This window comes from Erinaceus europaeus, chromosome 8, assembly GCF_950295315.1.
Source record: "Erinaceus europaeus chromosome 8, mEriEur2.1, whole genome shotgun sequence".
Classification (NCBI taxonomy): Eukaryota; Metazoa; Chordata; class Mammalia; order Eulipotyphla; family Erinaceidae; genus Erinaceus; species Erinaceus europaeus.
In genome coordinates, this window is record NC_080169.1 from 96,908,600 (window position 1) to 96,931,453 (window position 22,854).

Sequence of the window (22,854 nt, forward strand, 5' to 3'; positions counted from 1 at the left end):
ACCCGTCAAGTTAGGATGGCAAGAAATATTATGCATGTACAAACTATTATATTTACTGTCAAACGTAAAACATTAATTCTCCAAAAGAAATTACAAAAAATATAAATTATTAACCCCTCAATAATGCAAGAAAAGAAAAACACTGGATTCACCAACACATTCATTTTCAAATCTATCAGATAGTCTCTCACTGAGAAGACCCTCAATGATATTTATGTACTTGGTCTAGTAGATATTAATACATAGGAAAAAGCAAGAGATGTTCAGCAAGTGATATTTTTGAAAATATGGATATTATATATTCTAGGTCTGCATATGCAACTTGGTTCTCTTCAAGTGTCCCAAAACCTTTTGCTGAAAATGAAAACATTTTTACTAAAGGAAATTATTGTAAAAAATCCAAACCACTGCATTTACTTTATACTCATAAGTTTAATCTTTATGTTTCTTTACTTTCAAATTGCCAGAAGCATACATTTTATCTAGAAAAATAACTGAAAATCTTGTTCTATATCTGAAAACAATACCTATTAAATTAATCACTCTCCCTTTTAAAATTTTATTAGTGATTTAATAATGATTAACAAGACTGCAGGATAACGGGGATGATTCCACACAATTCCTTCCACCAGAATTCTATGTCCAATCCCCTCCATTGAAAGGTTCCCTATTCTTTACCACTCTGGGAGTATGGACCAAAATTAACACTAGAGAGTGATGCTTATTTGATAAATCCATCTCTCCAAGAGGCCATTTTGCTCCATTCTTTCAATATAAATATAAAAGATATTTTCATTATTTGATAGGAAAGAAACTGAGAAGACATTGGGGAGACAGAGAGCATAAGAGAAAGAGAAATGCCCCCCTACACCCCCCATGGGTGGTAATCTAGGGCTTGAATGCTAGTCCTTGAGCATGATAACATAACTTACACTGCATTGGGTGCAATACTGCCTGGTCCCTACCTTTCTTCTTTTTAATAATTATATGACACATGTAAGGAATCTGTATTAGAGACTCCAGTCTCCATTTTATAATTCAATTTAAATTTTATGTCAGTCACAAAAACATAACCTTACATTTCCTAGTATGTTATAGAAATAGAGGCAGAGAGTTAGGGAAAGGTACAACTGCACTGAAGTTTCCTTCAGTGTTGTGGGGGCCAAGAATTGAGCCTGTGTTGTACATGACAAAATAAGCACATGATCCAGCTGAACTAGTTTGCAGGTGCAAGAATACATTTATTTTAAAATAGTGATGTGAGCTTTAAATGTATTTTTGCAGAATTTCCCCATACATTATTCATTATAATGTTATACTGGAGTGCAATATAAAAATTAGTTTCAATTAGGAATAAGTTTTTCGGTTCCTTTTATAAAGATAAGTGGATGTATTATTCATGATCACTAGAGGAAATAACCTGTTGTCATTTTAAAATTCTGTTTTAGGGAAACATAATGGATTTTAAAAAAAGCTAATTAATAAATTAATAATAAGTGTCAGTGTTCTGAAGTGGTTCTAAATGACTGTGAAAATTAAATTTCAATCCTATACCCAGGACACTGTGAGCTGTCTGTCACCCCCATATCCAAATCCACAGAACCATAAATTATAAGTCATAAGGAATATCTGATCCTGTCTTGAGAGTGTCTCTAGATCTTGCCATTTCCTCCTTCAAGTGAACAGAGATCTTGAGTCTCCTTTTCCCAGCATGCGAAATATGATTCGTCATATTCTTTTTTCATTCACACTTCAATTGCAGCATAAATAATCTCTGTGTTGACTTAAAATCATCTCCACTGACATTATCATCAACATTATCAGACCTTATCTGATGGATATTGTGAATATGGACAAAAGTAAGGCTATCATTTACTTAGTATAATTTTTGAGTTGAGTGATTTAGCTTTAAAACAGTTATGGTAATGTTGATTCTTGAAGATGGAGTGCTGGTAAGTGGTAATGTGAATGTCATGATCTGGTAGCTAACCAAAATGGAGTGTTTTGATGGTAGAAAGAGAAGAAACTGGGAATCAAACTCTGCATTTACAAAATGGTTGAGTATTTGTTATAGGGCATGGTCTCTCTCCTGATTGAAGTGAGTATCATCTACATGACAGATAAGGTGACTGGAGGGTGTAACTTTTGAAGAACACAGTATAGTGTCAGTAATCCTTAAGTGTCTCAACCCATCAATGTCCTGTCTATGAATGTTGCATAAAGATATGATTTTTGTTTCACCAAATAATTAGCTAAAATTATATTTTTCATATCATCATTCATTTGACTAAGGATGTAAAATAAAAACTGAACCAGACTGATGTTCAATTTTCAAAAGTATGAATTTCCACAGAAAGAGTTAATGCCAAGCCAGAGAGATAGCAAAGTGGTAAAAGCTACAGACTTTCATGATGGAAACTCAGAGGTTCCAAGTTCAATCCCTGGCACCATTAGAAATCAGAGCTGAGTAGTGTTCAGGTTGAAAAAAAAAAGTTAATGCCTTGAAGCTGTGTATGCTTGTTAGTGATTATTATCATATCATTTCACTCTATGTTTAACTAATAGAAAAACTGATTTGTTGAATTCCACCAAATTTAAGAAACTAATAATAAAAGCTTTAAGTGGCCTGGTTCTTTATTTTGGAGCTGTTGCCTTCATTTGAGGGCCAAGTTTAATGGTAACTTAATTCAATCACTTGCTCCTACAAGTTGAAGCAAATTTTTACTACATTACCTAATATAGTCTTTCAAAGTAAGGAATTTTCACACCAGATATAATTGTTCAGTATCTTACAGAGAGGAAGTATGGCCTTTTTGTACTCCTTGGCTGACACTGGATTCTGTTAGAGTAAAAGACTAGTATTCAATTTAGCTCTACCACAAGCTGTATACAAATATAAACTTTAAGCAAAAATAAAATAAATAAAATTACAGGAGGAACTGCTGCAAAGCAGAAAGACTCCCTAGGGAGTCTGGCATTATAAGAGAAAGAAAAAGTCCAGGAGCACTAATTTACAATTTCAGGAGATGCTAGCACACACAGAAAAATTAAACAGGTCATCACATGTTATTTACTACCTGTAGGGAGACGTTTCATGAGCAGTAGAGAGGTGCTTCAGTGTCTCTCCTTCTCTCCTCTGTCTCTCTTTCCCTCTCTAACTGTCTCTCTCAGCTTCTACCTAAAGGGAAGAAAAAGAAATGGCCACCAGGAGTGGCAGAGTCTTACAGGCACCAAGGCCTAGCAATAACCCTGACAGCAAAAGTAATAGGCAAGTAAGGAAATAAATGGAAGGAAGGAAGGAAGGAAGGAAGGAAGGAAGGAAGGAAGGAAGGAAGGAAGGAAGGAAGGAAGGAAGGAAGGGAGATGGTACCTAAATTTATGGCCTTGACTATGATAGTTTCATTAGTGGGTGCTTATCTCCAAGTTGTATGCAGTAGATATGCACAGCTTTAATTTTTTTTTCTGCTACAAATCTCAGTCAGCATTTATGCCTATGTGATTGACAGAGGATGAGAGGAGAGACAAGGGAAGTCACCAAAGCACTGCCGCATTGTTCATGAAGCTTCCCCTTTGCATAATGCTTCTATGTAGTGACTAAGGATCTGGACACAGATCCTCCTCATACATGTTTGTTTTGCCACGTGATCCATATCTGGACCCTGTACAGTATTCCTATATGTCAACAATACCTTAAGAAAGTGTTTATAAAAATTCACTACTGAAACTATAAACATGCCTCTTTTAATGAGTTGATTCTCCAGGTCAATGAATATGACACTTCAAATTCTTCTTTGAATTTATATGGTAATGTTGCACATATGCCAAAATAAATGTTTGAAAGACTGATCACAAGTACTCTTTGGATAATTTTTTTATGAAAGTCCCATTTTCTTCCTCTGAAATTGTTAGACAAGTTATGCTTTCTAATTTAAATGTTTTCTGAAAATGAGCTCAGTGAAGTTGATAGAGGCATTTAACTTATATCTAAAAGGCTCTCAGAAACATGTAAAATATACATTTATATTTTTTAAAATCCTGAAATTTAAAATGGAAAAGCTTAGGAGAACAATATATATCCTGGAATTCTGCGAACTCAATTTAAATGAAGCAAACAAAAAGAAGAAAAGAAAAAAATACATTATATATATATATATATATATATATATATATATATATCAGAGGTCATGATTATAGATTTTTTCTGTACCTTGAAAAATGCTAGAAACTTCATATATCTCTGCTAACTACTTTATCATTACTTTTTCTTATTCTCTAGCTAAATTAAAATACAAAAATAAATTAGGGAAATATAGCAAAGCATAGTAATTGAAAGCTATGTTCATAAATTAGATATCTTATGTCTTTTATTCAACAATATAGGACTACTGCAACATTTCATTCATGTTCCACTGTTTTAACTTCTGCAACACCATTTACCAAAGATGCTTACCATTTCAATGGAAACGACATTATTCTAGCATCTATATAATGCCTGTAAGATAGGATGTAATGCTTTAAAATAACTGCTCAAATAATTTCACTGGATAAAGAGGTGGCTTTAATGCTTACGTTTTCTTAGTATATAAATTAGTTTGTTGTATATTAACACAAGAAAACTATAACCATGATCAATATCCAATAAAATATATTTCACCTGACTATTGTTCTTTGAAAATCAAATTCAAATGGTATTCATCTTTAGGGGTAGGGAGACAGAATGAAGGTTACACAAAACATTTTTATGCATGAGACTTTATGCATGAGTCCTAGGTTCAATCCCTGGTACTACCATAAACCAAAGCTGAGCAGTGCTCTTGTTTTCTCTCTCTCTCTCTCCCTCTCTCTCTCTCTCTCTCTCTCTTTCTCTCCCTCTCTCTCTATTTCTCCCCATCCTGCTCTCTTTAAAATAAATAAAATATATTTTAATTGTCCATCTTTATCAGTAAAAATAAGATGGAGAGGATTATCAACAAATATTAGATGAGAAGTGTTAAAATATGAGTTTTAGGAAATAATGTATTTTTACTTTCAAACATTTACTATAGAGTTTTGTAAGGCAAATTTGAAAAATGCTAATTTAGCAAAAAAGAGAAAAATAGAAAAAGGGTAAACAAAATAAAGGAAAATAGAAACAAGAAATTCAACCACTGTATCACTACCTAAAGGCCAACATGACTATTTGATAAAGATTCTTTCTCAAACTACATGTATGTATTTTAAAAACATAAATCATGTTAGCTCTGCAACTTTAAATAATTCCTTATCCTAATTAATATTTATCTTATACCCTTTCCCCAGAATCCTTTTTTGCTTTGACGCAATACATCAAACTCAATCCAAGTGTTACTTTGTGTTTCTCTTTCTCTTCTTGTTTCTTAAGTTTCTCATAAGATTGAAATCATTTGATATTCATGAAAAACACTTGAAAGAAGATTGGAAGATCGAGGTTCACTCCCCCAAAATAAGCGAATATTCCTCTTAAGCCAGATTTTTTTCTTTTAAAATATTTATTTATTTAATGAGAAATATATACAGGAGAGAGGGAGAGGTCAGAATATTGCTCACTTTGGATTAAGATGGTGCTGAAGAATGAATGTTGGACATCATAGCATTGGGCATGGAAATCTTTTGCATAACCATTGTGCTGTCTCCACAGCCCAAACTAGTCTTTCTTGAAAGTTTTGAGAATCATGAGGCTGCGAGCTCAACACAATTGAATAGGTTTTGCCGTAATTAATTGATCCTGGTTAAAACATTAGTTAACACCAAAATACTGGAAACACCAACCAATAGAAATGTCATTTCTTTTGAAAACAGTGTGATGTGTTAGAAGCATATTTTGAATTGAGCATCTATTTACAAAGTATATATATATATATATATGTTGTGGTAACTGTGAAAAGGGAAAAAAGAAAAAGAAAGAGAGAAATAAAGAAAAAAGGAGAGAGAGAGAGAGAGAGAAAGAGGGAAAAGTGTCATGGTTCCTTAAAGTTACAGAATACATAACTAAAACTAACTATGGCAGGGGCCAGGTGGTTGTGCATAAAGTTGAGTACACATGTTGCATGTGGAAGGACCAGGGTTCAAGCCCCCAGACCTTACCTGGGGGCAAAGTTTCAAGAGCAGCAAACCAATGTTGTATATTTATTTTCCCTTCTCTAACTCCTCATCCCCTCTTAATTTCTATCTGTCTTTAAAAATAAAGTAAATGGGGGTCAGGTGGTAGCGCAATGGGTTAAGCGCACATGGCGAAGCTCAAGGAGCAGGTCATGGATCCCTGTTCGAGGCTCCAACTCCCAACCTGCAGGGGAGTCACTTCAGAAGTGCTTAAGCAGGTCTGCAGGTTTCTATCTGCTCTGTCTCCCCCCTCACAATTTCTCTGTCGTATCCAACAATAATAATATTAACCACAACAACAATAAAAAAAACAACAACAAGGGCAACCAAAAGAAAAAAAAAAATAGCCTCCAGGAACAGTGGATTCATAGTGAAGGCACCGAGTCCCAGAAATAGCCCTTGAGGCAAATAAATAAATAAATAAGAAGAAGAAAAGAAAGTAAATTAGCCAAAATGACTAGGGGGGTCTTGATTGAGTTCATGCATTACCTTACTCAAGGATTTGGGTTTAAGCTCTACTTCCCACCTGCAGGTGGGATTCTTCACTAGTGGTGAAGCAAGGCCTTTAGGTGTCTATCTTCCTCTCTCCCTCTGTGTCTACTCCTCTCTTCTCAATTTCTCTCCATTTATCAAATAAAATAGGAAGGAAAAAATAAAGGGAAAAACTGGTTGCTAGGAGCAGTGGATTTGTAGTGCAGGCACCAGGCAAAACCCTAGTGGCAATTTAAAGAAATGACTGTGGAGCAAAAATAAGCACTCTAGTTCTATAGATGGATACCTATCAAATTTTGATAGGTTTTTATAACTATCAAAATTTTCAATGAAAAATAATTAAAATGGTAGATTTTTATTATGTATGCTTTACTGAAATTTTTAAATGTATACAGTTTTTAACAAAAAAATCAAATTAAAACAAATAAATAAGAACTCTGGATATTTTCAGCTATTAAGCAACCAGGAAACCACATACCATAATGACTTTGGAAGCGTTGCTTTGCTTGCAAAGGCTTGTTGCTCTTTGTACAGAAAATTATGGTTTAGAACACTAATGGCTCCCTGAAAGATGTGGCTAGAAAAGAAGCATTTGCCTGTTGTTCGGGCCAAATTTAATTTGGGTAATTATGTTCTAGCTGCCCTGAAGTCCCCTCAAGTCTCTCATAATCCGTGTCACTTCCACGCTTAATCTGTTTACAGCAGTCTATGCTCTCCAGTGGTCATTACCAGCTGCCCCTGAAGGTGGCTGCATTTCAGCAGGAGGGGACATGATTTCTGTATTGCAGAGATACCCAACATGAGCAATTATTCCCCTGAAGGATGATGATATAAATCTACCTGGAAGCGCCCATGAAGAAACGGAAAATACTCATAAATATATGCCATGCTCACGCTGCTTCTCATGCATCCTAAAGTTTTGATTTGATCAAGAGTTGCTCATGATGGAAATACACTTTGTGGGGAAAAAATGAAATGAAATCACTCTGTATTGCATTTTTCTGTAACGTGAGAGTTTCATATTAATATTCTAAAAGAAATACATGTATATGAATATATATTCTTTTTTTCATTGTTCCAGGGAATTTAGCACTCAGGGATGACTATTTTTTCCAAATAGAAATATAGAAAGAGGAGCTTTGCATAATGGTTATTCAAAGAGACTCTCATGCCTGAGGCTCTGACGTCCCAGGTTCAACCCCCACGCCCCCCGTATCATCATAAGGCAGAGCTAAGCAGTGCTCTGAGAAAAAAGAAGGAGGAGGAGGAGGAGGAACCAAAATAAATGAAAGACAGAGAGAGAGAGAGAGAGAAAGAGAAAGATTAAGAAGAAATAAGGAAAGGGGACAAAGATATGTGATGTAGGCTGGGCTTCAACCTAGGTTGTATACTTGGCAAGGCAGGTACACTATCCAGAATAGCTAGTCTCATTTATATTTTATTACAAAAAGGACAGAGACAGAGAGGGAGGGAAAGCGAGTTAGAGAACATCAACTAAGCTTTTAGTACAATGGAGGCTAATCTTGAACTTGGCTCATGTATATAACAAAACAGGACACTATGCTAGTGAACTATTTTGTTGACTCTCCCCATATATATTATAAAAATAAACTCACAGGGGCTAAAGCCCATTTTTATTTTGAAATAATTTTTTGCCTAAATTTCATTGTGTGACTTTTATGCTTTTCTCTTTTCCCTCTTGCTATGTCTTTATGAAACATCAACTCAACCCATAGACAGAAGAGATACAGCTTATGTGGCCCAGAAGCCTCCAGAGTTTTTCACTGGGAGAGCATAAGACAAGTCACACACTCTGCATAAGTATTTTATTTAAGCAATAAGTTTGTATAATATGCAATAAAAAATTCTGAGAGGTGAACCCACCCGTTTATCAATAAAATAGGGTGAAGAAACACACATTTTTAATTCAGTGAAAACTTTTGATTAACGCAAGGATATGAAGAAGAAAATTCCTCTAGAAAGGAAGGTGAGAGTGTGAGAAGGAAAGCCTGTGTTGGCAAGTGTGGCCCAGACAGTGAAAAGACACTTCAGAACAAGAATAGTCATACATTGTGCTAGCAGGACCAAAAAGAAATTTTCAGGTACTATCTAGTATGTGCCTACAATGGCATTCACTTCCTAACTTGTTCTATTTTGCTTCAGTGCTGAGTTCACAGATGCTTGTCCACTGTATAACAAGTCAGCAACACCCTGGACCAGACACACTGTAGTTAATCGCTCTCTTTCTGAATATTCATCTCAGTTTCTTCATCAAGTATGGTCACTGAAATTTGAACAGTCTCTCCTGTAGCTTTTCTTCCTTCCAATCCTATGACGATAGCCCTATAACCTGCTTTCCTCCACAAGCTTTCTAATTGGTCTCTGTGGTCCCCCATCTACCGGAGTGATGACTCAGAAACAGTGATAGAATATATTACTCACAAATCTCAGCTACCTCCCTACTGCCAATAGCATAAAGGTCAGTTTTATTTAGCTGACACTGTAAGCACTCCCTATGTACGTTTTTGTAGACTAGCACGACCTCACTGCCTTTTCCATTTCTGAATCTCACTGTAAAATCTACAGTAGATGCACTGTCCCCTTGTGCCACAGACTAGAATCCCCAAACACAACATCCACATTCCCAAAACCGATCAAGCTCCTCAAACAGCCTGAAATTCACATCTGCCTATTTTTCTTCTTTCAGTTCCCTAATCTTCTTTCAAGCTCTTATTCAAACACCAACCCCTTGGTACTTTAATTTTCCCCCTTGCCTTTTGGAAATAAATTGAGTTCTCTAATAAATTATCTGCTTGCCTCTCTCGTTTTGTATGTTTTATTTTGTGTGAAAATGCACCTATTGACTATATAACACATCTATCATCTCAAATAAAATGAACTGAGTAAAGTAAGGATCTGCATTTCCATCATCATATTTAGGGCCTTACACAAATCAGATGCATAGTAAGCACTCATTGGGTTTATTCCTATCGTCTAGGGTCGTAAGTCCTAGAGGAGAGTCAAGTGAGAAGAGTGAAGATACAAAGAAAAGGCATACACAGTTAGCTGATGTGTTGTGTGTATTCCACAGACTTGTCTCTTGGTTTCACTATTCCTTTCAAGATGGTTTTTAGTCTTGTTATATTACCATGAGATTCATAAAACATCTAGAAGTTTCCAAAGAAACTAGGTAATTTGGGAGTTTTTGTTAAGTAAGAAATGACATTGCCTGGGCTCATTTGTTTCCAGTTCTAAGAAGGATGCTATTCTAAATGGAAAGAGGTAAAACTAGGCTAAATTAAAATAGCACAATAAGGGCACAAACGAGAGACAACAATATTAATGCCAATCATGATAAATGAATAATGTAGCAATATCTATATTTTCATTACCCAGTTTCAAAAGCAATAACTGTTGAGTAGGCTCGGAAGCTGTCATATGAATGCGACCTTCTGCCAGGAACCCAGCGCTCCCTGGTTGGATTATGCGAAGGATCATTAACCACATCTTGCTGAAGAACATTACAGGTTATAAAAATGTCATCTAGACCATGGCGACAAGCCCATCTGTATTTAAGGCTGAATCCCTTTGAGATAAAAGCACTCCATGTGGCTCAATTGGAGCTGTGATTTCAGATGTCAGAAAACTATTAACACATAACCAGAGCATGCAAATCATAATAGAGCAGTTGAAGGAATGCATGATATGAATGCTTTCCAATTGCCTCACTTAAAGTCTGAAGACTCACAAGAAAGGATAAACGAAGAGGATTTTCAAAGACTGTTTAACATATCAACAAAATTAATAACATCAATAAACTTAATAGAAATCACACCCGTGTGTCAAAAAACTGTACTGTAAACCACCGACCTCCCAATTCATTGATTTAGAAAAAGAAAAAAAAAACCTAAGACATTAAATTAATGGCTGAGTTTAATTTATAAAGCAGTAAAGAAAACAGAAAGATATTTATGATTGATATAGGATCTCACTTGCTATGTCAGTATGGAGGGAACATTTTATATGAATTCACCAAGACAGCAAAGAAGAAAATATCACTTCAATTTGGGATAAAATTAAGTTAATTTGCTTCCTAGAATTATATCAATGGGAAGAACTGATACCTCAGAAGAAATTAAACATTCTAACGCTTGTGCATCTTAAACCTTGTACAAAGTTGTATACTTATAGTTTCTCCCACCATCCACTAATCTTTCTCTCTCCTTACGTACTTGTAAGAATATGTATTAGAGTTTATATGCATATATTTTGGCTGCTTTTGAGCCAAAAGGAAACCAGAGGTGAATCTCTGATTTGACTGACTAGTTTCCACATTCCTTACTATCTGTATCATATTCAGAAACTGTGGTGTATAGAGTCTGCTCAGTGGGTAGGCAATGTGCCTTGTAATTCTCGGGGCCCAGATTTAAGCCTCAGCACCACATGAAGTGCCACCACATGCGGAGCAGCTCCAGTGCAGTGGTTGTTATGTCTCTCTCACTTTTTCTGTTTTTCTTTATTTCTACCTGAATGAAAATGTTAGTCTGGCAGCAAGGGGGGGAGGCATTTATGTATGAAGGCCTGGTGCACAATAAAAAGGAGATAGAAGAAGATGAAGATAGAGGGGAGGATGAGATAGAAGTAGGAGAAGAGGTAGAGCAGAGATACTGGGTGCTATTCCAGAACATGGAATACATACATTCCTTTACCCCCCTTTTTTTTCTAGCCTATTCCCAATATCCTATGTCAAAAACTCATGACTAAAAGACAAGTTCCAAGTTTGCCATCTCAGTTCCATAAGAACTAGGAGAAATATAGCTACAAAATGCCATTACAAAGTTCAATTACTTCTAATCAATAGAGTTTTAAATTCTGTGTTGTGGATCAATATACCCTGTTAATATTATTAGCACTGTAAAAGAAAATTAGTGTAAATACATCATAAATGACACACCACTTTTAAAATCCACATTACTATTGCCATTGCAACAAATTTGCACGTCAACATCAATATATAGGATAACAATTTCTATGATTATATAATATAGGATGAGTTTTTATTATTAACTTTAAATCAGACTAATAAAATTATCTATTAGTAATGGAAAAACTTCATAAGAATTTTTTAGCTTAGATTTATTTACTTGCTCATTTTTTCCTAATGGAGTTATAATAATTTAATAAAGCCTTTACAACTTTCCTTGAGAAGCTCTTTTGTGATAGCTACCATACATTAAAATATTTTATAAAGTATTCCCTGTAGTAGTAGTCACATGTATGATAAGTAGATAGTTTAAATCTATATTTTCAGTGTGAAAAAAAATAAAGGTTTAAAAGCCTTAATTATTTTGATATGATACCCATATTCAATAAGTGGTTTCTACCATAGTCTGAGATGCTGAAGCTAAGTCTGGAAAGTGGGTAGGGTTTGGTGGGAAATGTGTGGGTGAAATAAGCAGACAGAATGAGCTGAGGTACAAAGGCATGAGAACCCAATGTTTTAGGCCTTCCGAATAACTCACCTGGATAGTATGCTGTTTTGCCATGTGCATGACAGTTCCCAGCCTGAACCACAACATTGAAAGAAGCTTTGGTACTAATGATCTATTTCTCTCTCTCTCTCTCTCTCTCTCTCTCTTTCTCTGTTATTTCTATCTCTGCTCCTCTGGATTCTTTATCTGAAATAAATAAATAAATAAATAAATAAATAACTCAAGATATGATCTATAAATTACAATGTTTCTTTTCTTCTTAACAAAGCCACAGAACATAGATATAGACCACAGACCTATGAGATAGGACACACGTGCACATGTATCCATAAGTTAGGGGAAAATATATACCTTAAAGTAAAAGTGCACAGTGGTCTACAGTGACTCAATAAGTACAGAAAACAAGCATAAAGACCTAAAAAAAATACACCATGAAATACTTAATCAAATAGATTCTACTTAGACTTAGCCTTCTCACCTACTTCCTATTTTACTACCCTCAGTCACTCTTATGGCTAAACATATCAGGTAAAGTAAGGACTACAAAAACTGGATAAGGGTAAGAGGCCAGCATACTTCAATGATGGCTTTTTTGGTCATCACCTGGGGCGCACATCAGGGAATCCTGGGATTGCCACATAGATGATGGGTCTAGACCTCTAACATTTCCTCTCTCCACCATCACTGGTTATCTCTATCAGGAACCACATCGTGGACCTGCTTATAGGTCTCTATAAGACCTTGCCCTCAATGTTGAACAATAATGGCAGAGACTGCCCTACTCTCTGAAGGGAGACTGGGTCAATATATTCTGCAACTCAAGGAAGATGGGTCCTGAAATGAGTGCAGCCTAGAATGTTCTTAGGTATGACCACAGAATACAAGACCAGAACTACAGGGATGCAGCGAGCGGTTACACAGGTTCTTGTGCTGAATATGGGCCCCATATCAGATCAATGGGATTTAAAGTTAATGGTATTTATATACTTTTCCCATATTTGGGAGCTACTCTAGCGCAGATCTATCTTTCTAGTCCTATTTTCAACATTGGCACCATCTCTACAAATGATACTGTTAGCCCACCTGCACGTTAACTATTCAACTCAAGCAAGAATTGGTAAAGTCACGGGCCCCTTGGAATATACCTAAAATAGACATCCTAACTTTTCCCAAAATGGAGACTAAAACCTCATCTGCTATATTCTTACCTTTAGGAAAGACAAAAATAGGCTAGGAGTATGGATCAACTTGCCAATATCCATGTCCAACAGAGAAGCAATTATAAAAGCCAGGCCTTCCATTTTCTGCACCCCATAATGATTCTGGGTTTATACCTCAAAAGGATAATGAATAGAAAAGCTTCCAAAGAGATGGGATGCAGAACTCTGATGGTGAGAATTGTGTGGAATTATATATAGCCCTCTTCTCCAATGGACTTGTTGTTCATAATTCAATCAATAAAAAGAAAGAGAGGAAGGAAGGAAAGAAGGAAGGAAGGAAGGAAAGAAAGAAAGAAAGAAAGAAAGAAAGAAAGAAAGAAAGAAAGAAAGAAAGAAAGAAAGAAGAGAGGGAGGAAGGGAGGGAGGAAAGAAGAAGGGAAGAAGGAAGGAAAGAGAGAAAGAGAAAGAGAGAGAGAAGGGAGAGAGAGAAAGAGACTCTTCTGGAAAAAAAAAAGTTTATTTTCTCCTGACCTTGCTGGCCAGATGACCTTGCCCATATGCCCCAGAACCTTACCTCTCCAGATCTCTATCATACTAGGGAAGATAGAAATAGATTTTGGGGGTATGGGTCAACCTTCCAACATTCATGTCCTGAAGAGAGGCCAGAACTCCTTTTTGCATTTCCCAAACGACTTTTGGTCCATACCCCCAGAGGGGAGTGGTGTTAGGGGAAGAGAAACAGAGGACTCAGACCTCAATTCCACAGAGACTCAAAATATTTGTCATTAGTAATCTTTGTTTTTATCCTATCACTGAAAATGAAGCAAATCTAGAAAACATCAGAAGGAGTCAAGGACTATTCGCTTATCTGAGAAGAAGAAAAATGAAGGACACCTAGAAATAGTAATGGCTGTAGGCATGACTTGGAAAGGAAGTGAAGGCAAAACTGTAGAAAGAATGGGCAAAATTATATAAATATAAAGACAGATAGATATAGATATAAAGTCAGCCCGTACCTGTGACTTTAGGAGAACTATTATCATTCCTCCTGGAGGGGCTTGGGGATAGTGTGAAATTATATACCTATTATCATATAATTGTATAGATCAGTATTAAATCACTAATTATTTTGTTAATGTTCTTTTTACTGTAGAAAGACAATGTCCTTAGATCTTAAACTTATCTGACTGGAAGTTGGAGGTTGTGTGGATACATTGCTACCTGAAGATAGACTTGTAGTAAACCAGATATACCAAAGGTCATTGCAAAGACAATAAAATTATCTGCCACTAAGTGTCCACTACATAGAAGACAATAAATAAATGGTAGTTTCTAATATCTATTAATGTATTGCATTAGTACACAAGTCCCATGTATTAACAATTTGTAAAATTTTCATTAGATAGATGATGATTTACACATTTCTGAAGTCAATTATCTTCCACAATTGGTATTCAGAGAAAACTGCACAATTTAGCTTTGTAATGAATACAATAGATATGTAGTCATATGCCACTATAGTGAAGGTATTACCACTGGCAGCAATGCATATGAGTTAACTGTAGATTATTTTTGATTGACAGTAATAAATTATGACATGGTTATATGGCATTCAGCAAAGGAATATCACATCAAATAGTGTATAGATAGTATTGAAAGAAATAAGCTCCTTAAGAAGGTGGAATTGTAGTGCTCAAGTTTTGTGTTGCTATAATTAGAAGATTGTGCTGGTTCCACCACATAGAAACTGTGTGACCTTGCAGAATTTACCTTACTGCCTCTGGAATATCTGCAAAGATCGGATGAAAGGAGGATCAAAGTAAAGATTAAATTGAAATTATGCCTCGAGTTCTGAAGAAAATGTCTGACATGGCTCTGGGGAGAATATTCATTTTGATGATATTTATTATTCCAATCCATGAGCATGGGATATCTTTCCATTTCTTGGTATCAGTTTCTATTTCCTTGAGTAGCGACTCATAGTTTTCAGTATACAAGTCTTTCACTTCTTTGGTCAACTTTATTCCTAGGTATTATATTGATTTTGCTGAAACAGTAAATGGGAGTGATTTCTGGATGTCTTCTACTTCAGATTTAGTGTTTGCAAAAGAAATGCCACTGATTTTTGTACATTGATTTTGTAGCCTGACACCTTGCTATATTGCCTAATAGCTTCCAGTAGTTTTCTGCTGGATTCTTTAGGTTTTTCAATGTATACTATCATATCATCTGCAAATAGTGATAGCTTGACTTCTTCCCTTCCAATCTGTATTCCTTTGATTTCTTTCTCTTGCCTGATTGCTATGATCCAGTAATTCCTCTCGTTGGGTTATACCCCAAGGACTCCATAACACCCAACCAAAAAGAGGTGTGTACTCCTATGTTCATAGCAGTACAACTCATAATAGCTAAAACCTGGAAGCAACCCAGGTGCCCAACAACAGATGAGTGGCTGAGAAAGCTGTGGTATATATACACAGTGGAATACTATACAGCTAGCAAAACAATGAACCCACCTTCTCTGACCCATCTTGGACAGAGCTAGAAGGAATTACGTTAAGTGAGCTAAGTCAGAAAGATAAAGATGAGTATGGGATGATCCCACTCATCAACAGAAGTTGAGAAAGAAGATCTGAAAGGGAAACTAAAAGCAGGATCTGACTAAATTGAAAGTAGGGCACCAAAGTAAAAACCCTGTGGTGAGGGGTAGACATGCAGCTTCCTGGGCCTGGGCCGGTGGGGGGTGGGGGATGGAGGTGGGTGGGTGGGATGGGACACAGTCTTTTTGTGGTGGGAATGGTGTTTATGTACACTCCTAGTAAAGAGTAGTCATATAAATCATTAGTTAATTAATATCAGAGGGGGGAAATTAATTGTATGTCTCAAAGTTTTTTAAACAAAGACTGAATCTTTTTAATATATAGGCTGTGTATTTGACATACGGACTCTCTCAAAAGCCTAGACCAAGTAGATCAGAAGCAACCAATGGCACAGCTATATACAAGATACTGGGTACTATACAGCAAACCCTAACAAAAGGACTTTTCAAAGTTAACCCAATTACCAATTAATGTGATGATAACATTAACTATCCATTGTCTTTTTGAACCCTAAGACAGCAGGAACCTCACTATAGAGGCTATATTTCCCCCAGTCCTGGAATCTTAGGATAGGGCCCACTTTCCCGCTTGTCTCTCCCAATCCATATCAAATAATATTGCATCTGCCGATTGCAACCTAATCAACGCAACGATTGCCACCTCAACATGCTTCAGCTCAGACTATGTCCAGAGACTTCACATGTGGAATGACAACCCTTCAGCTTCATTACTCGGGTGAGACCTTTCCTTTCATAGTATTCTCTAATTCCATCCCAGGTAGTTCAAAGTCCCAAAACCTAGATATAGACCAGGTTCTATGAGAGAGAGTATATGTTCACACGTACACATAAACTAGTGCAAAATATATACCTGAAAGCAGAAGTACACTAGAGTTTGCTGTGAGTAACCCACTAACACTTCCTCTCCACTATTCCAACCTTTGGGTCCTTGATTGCTCAATAATTTGTTTGGCTTTGTATGTCAACTCTATTTTCAGCCACCAGGTTCCAGATGCCATCAGGCTGCTGGCCAGGCTTCTCTGGACTGAAGATGCCACCAATGTGTCCTGGAGCTCTGCTTCCCCAGAGACCCACCCTACTAGGGAAAGAGAGAGGCAGACTGGGAGTATGGACTGACCAGTGGGGAAGCAATTACAGAAGCCAGACCTTCTACCTTCTACAACCCACAACGACCCTGGGTCCATGCTCCCAGAGGGATAGAGAATGGGAAAGCTATCAGGGGAGGGGATGGGATATGGAGATTGGGTGGTGGGAATTGTGTGGAGTTGTACCCCTCTTACCCTATGGTTTTGTTAATTTATCCTTTCTTAAATAAAAATAAATTAAAAAAAAGAAAATGTCTGACACAAAAGAAGTACTCAGTAATTATTTTCAATATTTTATTTATTTATTTTAATGAGAGAGACACAGAGTGAGACAGAGAGAGAGACCAGAGCATTGTTCACATATAGCTTAAAGTAGTGTTGGGAGTCCAATTTGGGATTTCAAAATATCAGACATATAAGTATTTTGTAAAACCCTGTGATATCTTCTTAGTATAGCTTTTACTTATGTATTTATTTATTTTATTTTATTTTATTTTATTTTATTTAACAGAGCCATGTTCAGCTCTGGCTTATGATGGTGCTTGGGATGGAACCTGTTATCTTGATGCCCCAGGCATGAAAAGGCCTTTTACATAACCATTGTGGTATCTCCCCAGCCCCTATCATTACTATTATTTTTTTTAATTTTTATTTATAAAAAGGAAACACTGACAAAAACCACAGGATAAGAAGGCTACAAGCTCACACAGTTCCCACCACCAGAACTATGTATCCCATCCCCTCCTCTGATAACTTTCCTATTTTTGATCCCTCTAGGAGAATGAACGCAGGGTCATTATAAAGTGCAGAAGGTGGAAGGTCTGGCTTCTGTAATTGCTTCCCCAATGAACATGGTCTTTGCCAGATCACCCATACTCCCAGCCTGTCTCTCTCTTTCCCTAGTGGGGCAGGGGTCTAGGAAAACAGGACTCCAGGACCCATTGGTGGAGTGGACTGCCCAGGAAAGTCTGGTTGGCATCATGGTAGCATCTGGAACCTGGTGGCTGAAAAAAGTTAAGATATAATGCAAATTGTCTACTAATCCTGAATCTAAAGGCTGGAGTAGTTCAGATGAAGATTTGGGGATCTCCATTTTGTAGATAGTTAGTAAGCCTATTTTAATGATATTCTAAAGGGTCTATGACTACACCAGTTTTTTTGTTTTAATTTTTGCCTCAGCCTGCCATCTGATATGCAGGTGGATCCAAGTTATTGTCTGAGGAGATGATGTCATGGCTGGAAAAAGGGCCAGAAATTTGGATCAGGGAAGAGAGTAGCTCCCAAATATGGGAAAGGTGTATAACCTATCATTACTTTTAATATTGTTTGAATCAATGAAACACCGAAGGAAAGAAAATACAATTTATTCTTACTGTTTTTAGTCCAAAAGGCAGGACTTTCCATTTAAAAACAAAAATATGTCCACATTTAAATAAAATTATGTGTATTCATATGTTCTCAAACATACATATATTTATATAAATTTAAAGGACTGCAAATAAAAATCATTTCACTATGGTTCGGTGATTAAAAATAACAAAACATGTCAAATATATAACAGAATTTTAAAAATACAGTGGCATTTCAGGCTCTCATAGAGTTCATCAGAGACTAAAGTTCAGCTCTTAAATCTCAGAAGCTCCTACCTGATATTTGAAAGAAATTGTTTAATATCTTGCAATATTTGCTTTGACTGTGGATAATCAGAACTGAAAGCTCATCCAAATATCAAATGTAAAAATATATAATAATAATAATCTGGTGTTCTTATGCATCAAAATTATTCTGTCAACCCTGCAGCAAGAGGAGAGATCAAGATCCTAAATATGACTGCTGGCAAGCAACTTGTTACTGAGCTGTCAAAAGGTCAAAAACCACACAGAATATGTGGACTGTAAATACTATAAGGACTTAAATTCATTATTTCCATACAGAATAATAATTTGAGGGTATAGAAAACTGAGACTGGTTTAAAATGTAATGTAGACTTAATGTAGGGTTGCCCTTTTTTTTTTTTTTTTTCTAGAGTTGTACTTATTAAGTCAATGGTGAATCTTAGTTTAGATGGTATCTTGCACATTGCAACAAATCCAAAATGTATCCTTGAGGACTGTGAGTAAATCAGATTAAACTTTATTTTTAATGGTAAAGCTCATACTAATGCCCAGTTTATGCTACAATTTCAAATGTTTAATCATAAATATCTTTGATGATATCAAGTGCAATTTATTCTTTACTAATAAATGCCATTTTATCCTTCTAATCTGAGTTTTTGCAAGAAATGTAGACCAAGCATAAAGAATTACATCACACCTTGATTTTTTTTTACTTCCAATTCTAATTTCCAAGAATTAAAATTGTCTGATGCCATGACTATATGACAGTATTTCCGACAGAAAGAAATGATGCATCCCCAAATATTTAAAACTTGTTGCAAAAGAGATTGCTTTTCTTCTCCTGTAAATTAGTCTATTCAATGAAAATCTCATGGAAACAAATATTGATTTTATATGCATAGATTACACTTCACAAGAGCATTGCCTGAGTCTTCCTTTTCTTCAGCACTATAGGTATTAAAGAGTCAGGTTAGAGCCAATGTACAAATGCTTTCTAACTTCCGGACGTGGATAGAAAACAATTACAACACAGTGAATTAGTTCAGCTTAATTGTCAATTATCAGGACAAACTTTCAAGTGTTAAAGGTAAGTATTATTCACTTCAGATGATGATCCTTAGTAAATGAAAATGTGAACAGATTTTAAAAATATCTTCAGCTTCACAGGCATTTTACACTTATTCTCTTATGACATCAATGTTTAAATTGAGGCAAAATGGCTTGTTTAATTATCCCTGGGAAAAGAAAAATAATAGAGTGGAAATATTTACTTATTTTTTCTTCTACTTCCAATGATATTATCTGGTACTATTACCTTAATCATATGTGTACATTACAGTGCATATCAAGTATTTAATGTACCTTTAAAATCTACCTTTATACATTCAGAGTAAATGACTAGCTTAAAGTGATGACAGAGCTAGAGTGGATGATTGGGTAATTGGGTGCATGTCAGTAGAAGATAAAATACATTAGGGAAGAACGTCAAAAAGAAAACTCACCAGGCCTTCTTTGGTGAAAAACATTTCATTTAACTCTATACTTTCCTACTGGTATGTGTTTCTACCTTTGTCATTTAACTAGAAGAAACTGTATCATTGCTCAGACAATATGTTTTTAATAATAACAGCCATTACTAGGGTTCATAGAATCACACCCAAACAGTAACTTGGACCCACCTGCATATCAGATATCAGGTTCAGAAAAAAAAAAAAAAAAAAAAAACTAGTATAGTCATGGGACTTTTGGAATATAACTAAAATAGACTTACTAGTTATCTTCAAAACAGAGACCCCAAATTTTCATCTGCAATATTCCAGCCTTTAGGTTCATGACTAGTCAACAATTTGTGTGACTTTGTATGTTAACTCTTTTTTAAGCCACCAGGCTCCAGATGCTACCATGATGCCAACAAGACTTCCCTGGGCAGACCACCCCACCAATGTATCCTGGAATCTCACTTTGCCAGAGCCCTGCCCCACTAGGGAAAGAGAGAAGCAGGCTAGGAGTATGGATCAAACCGTCAACACCCATGTTCAGAGGGGAAGCAATTACCCTATGGTCTTTGTTAGTGTTTCATTTTTATAAATAAAAATAAATAAATAAATCAATAAATCACATCCAAACCATGCCATAATAGCCATTTTGACAAATGGAAAATTTATACTGCTTATTACCTTATTGCCTGTTTGAGGTAAGCCTTATTCACTCCCCAAGACACACTCATCATTATGATAGTAAGGTATTTTTCTTGGGGAAACAAAGATAACACAACCTTTCCTGATTACTATCCCCTTAATTTCACAATCATTAAAATTCAAAAGATGTCACCACTACCTGGAATCACATAGTAATTCTCTGCCAGGTGGTTCTCTCTTACTTGTGCTCAGCAAACACTGCCTGTCTTCTCCTGTTTATTATATCCTCCACTATCCTCACCTTCCTCTTGCCTCAGCTGATGATTTTATTCTAAAATAAACTGGCAAAATAATATAAAGAAATCGAGGCGGAGCCAAGATGATGACTGGAAGGTAGCTGCACCAGTATGAGTTCTGACAACAATTGCTAGAAAGCCTTAGAAACCCTGGCCTTCAGTGGGACAAATGAGGCATCTTAAACAAGGAGGTGATTATAATTCAATTTGGGTTAAAAATTAGAGCAAAAAAAAAGGAAATTTCTTGATTATTTCTCCCGATCCCCCCTCCCCATAACCTGACCAAAGTTTGGGAGCTGCTACTATCAGGCTCCCCACTGAGCTCCTTTCTTTACCAAGATTCCTGACCCACCAGGGTGCCACTCTAACCACTCTTCCAAATTTCTAGGCCATTTTTGTTTTTCCTCTGAGTAAGGGAGTTAGACCCATTTGGAGTGACAATTAACTAATCAAGCAAGCCTCACCCAACCTGGAAAAGACTGCTTGAAAGTTGTTTTTTTTTCTTTTGTTTGGTTTTGTGTGTCTCTCTTAATCAGTTTTCTAGACTCAATGTGCATATGCTAACTGGGAGCTGTCCAAGCTGCAGACCCACTGCTTGGGCTTTTTACTCTGTTCCATTTTACTAATACTATTATATATTAGTGCATATACTTTTGCCCCCCCCCCCTCATGTTGATCAAAATTAACTCTTAGTATACCTTCCATTGCTAGGTGACAAGAACTATCACTCACTGTGAGAGAAATGTCTCACTTTGCATATCTCCTCTATCCACTCTCGCCCTTCTCCCACCTCCAAGCCAATTAAAAAAAAAAAAAAACTCTACTTTCACTACTTTTTTTAAACTGTTTTCTTCTTTTCTTCTTTCTTTTCTCTCTTTTTTTTCCATCTTCCTTTCTCCCTTCCTCCTCCCTCTACCTTCTGAATTCACTGATACTCATTTGTGAACTATTTCAGGGAAGAAATCTGACTCAGAGTGGCCTCTATTTGTGTTTATCTCTGCTCTATTTCACCTTCTCCTCTTGCTACCCCTAGAATTTACAGTGGACAGTAGATTTGCATACTTGTCTATTCCTGCTATCCCCTTTTTCCCTTTCTCTTTCTTTTTCATTTGGATTTGGCTGCTGTTTTTTCATGAACTGGAGACATTGTGGGACTAACTGGTATTAACTGCTTCAGTCATTGCTTTAGTTACTATTGTAATTTCTGAGGGTGGTGATTGCATTTGTCATAAAGGCATTTAGTATAGTGTGGATTGTACACAAAACACAATAACTGAGGAACAAGAGAACATAAAAATAAAAAACACATTTAAAAAATGGGTAGATCAAGAGCAAGTAAAACTGCTACTACAATGAATGAAGACAAGAACCCAGAAGAAGCCACAAATCAGCCAGAAGTAACCATGGATAAGAAAAGCATGAAAGCGGGGAGTTGGGCGGCAGCACAGCAGGTTAAGCGCAGGTGGCGCTAAGCGCAAGGACCAGCATAATGATCCCGGTTCAAGCCCCCAGCTCCCCACCTGCAGGGGAGTCGCTTCACAGGTGATGAAGCAGGTCTGCAGGTGTCTATCTTTCTCTCCCCCTCCTCTCTCCATTTCTCTCTGTCCTATCCAACAATGAAGACATCATGATCAACAACAACAATAATAACTACAACAATAAAACAACAAGGGCAACAAAAGGGAATAAATAAAAATATTTGAGAAAAAAATTACTTATTAAAAAAAGCATGAAAGCAATAATAAATTTATTAATCACAGAAATGAAAACAACTTTGGAGGAAAGGAATAGCAGTATTAGGGAAACAACAGATGACACCCTCAAGGAAAATACTAACT

General features: G+C 36.2%; 1 protein-coding gene across 1 annotated transcript in view; it reads right to left on the minus strand.

The window, feature by feature from the left end:
- GRM8 (glutamate metabotropic receptor 8) overlaps window positions 1–22,854 on the minus strand; it is a 1,093,092-nt gene that overhangs the window by 220,696 nt on the left and 849,542 nt on the right. The gene's annotated exons all lie outside the window — the stretch shown is intronic.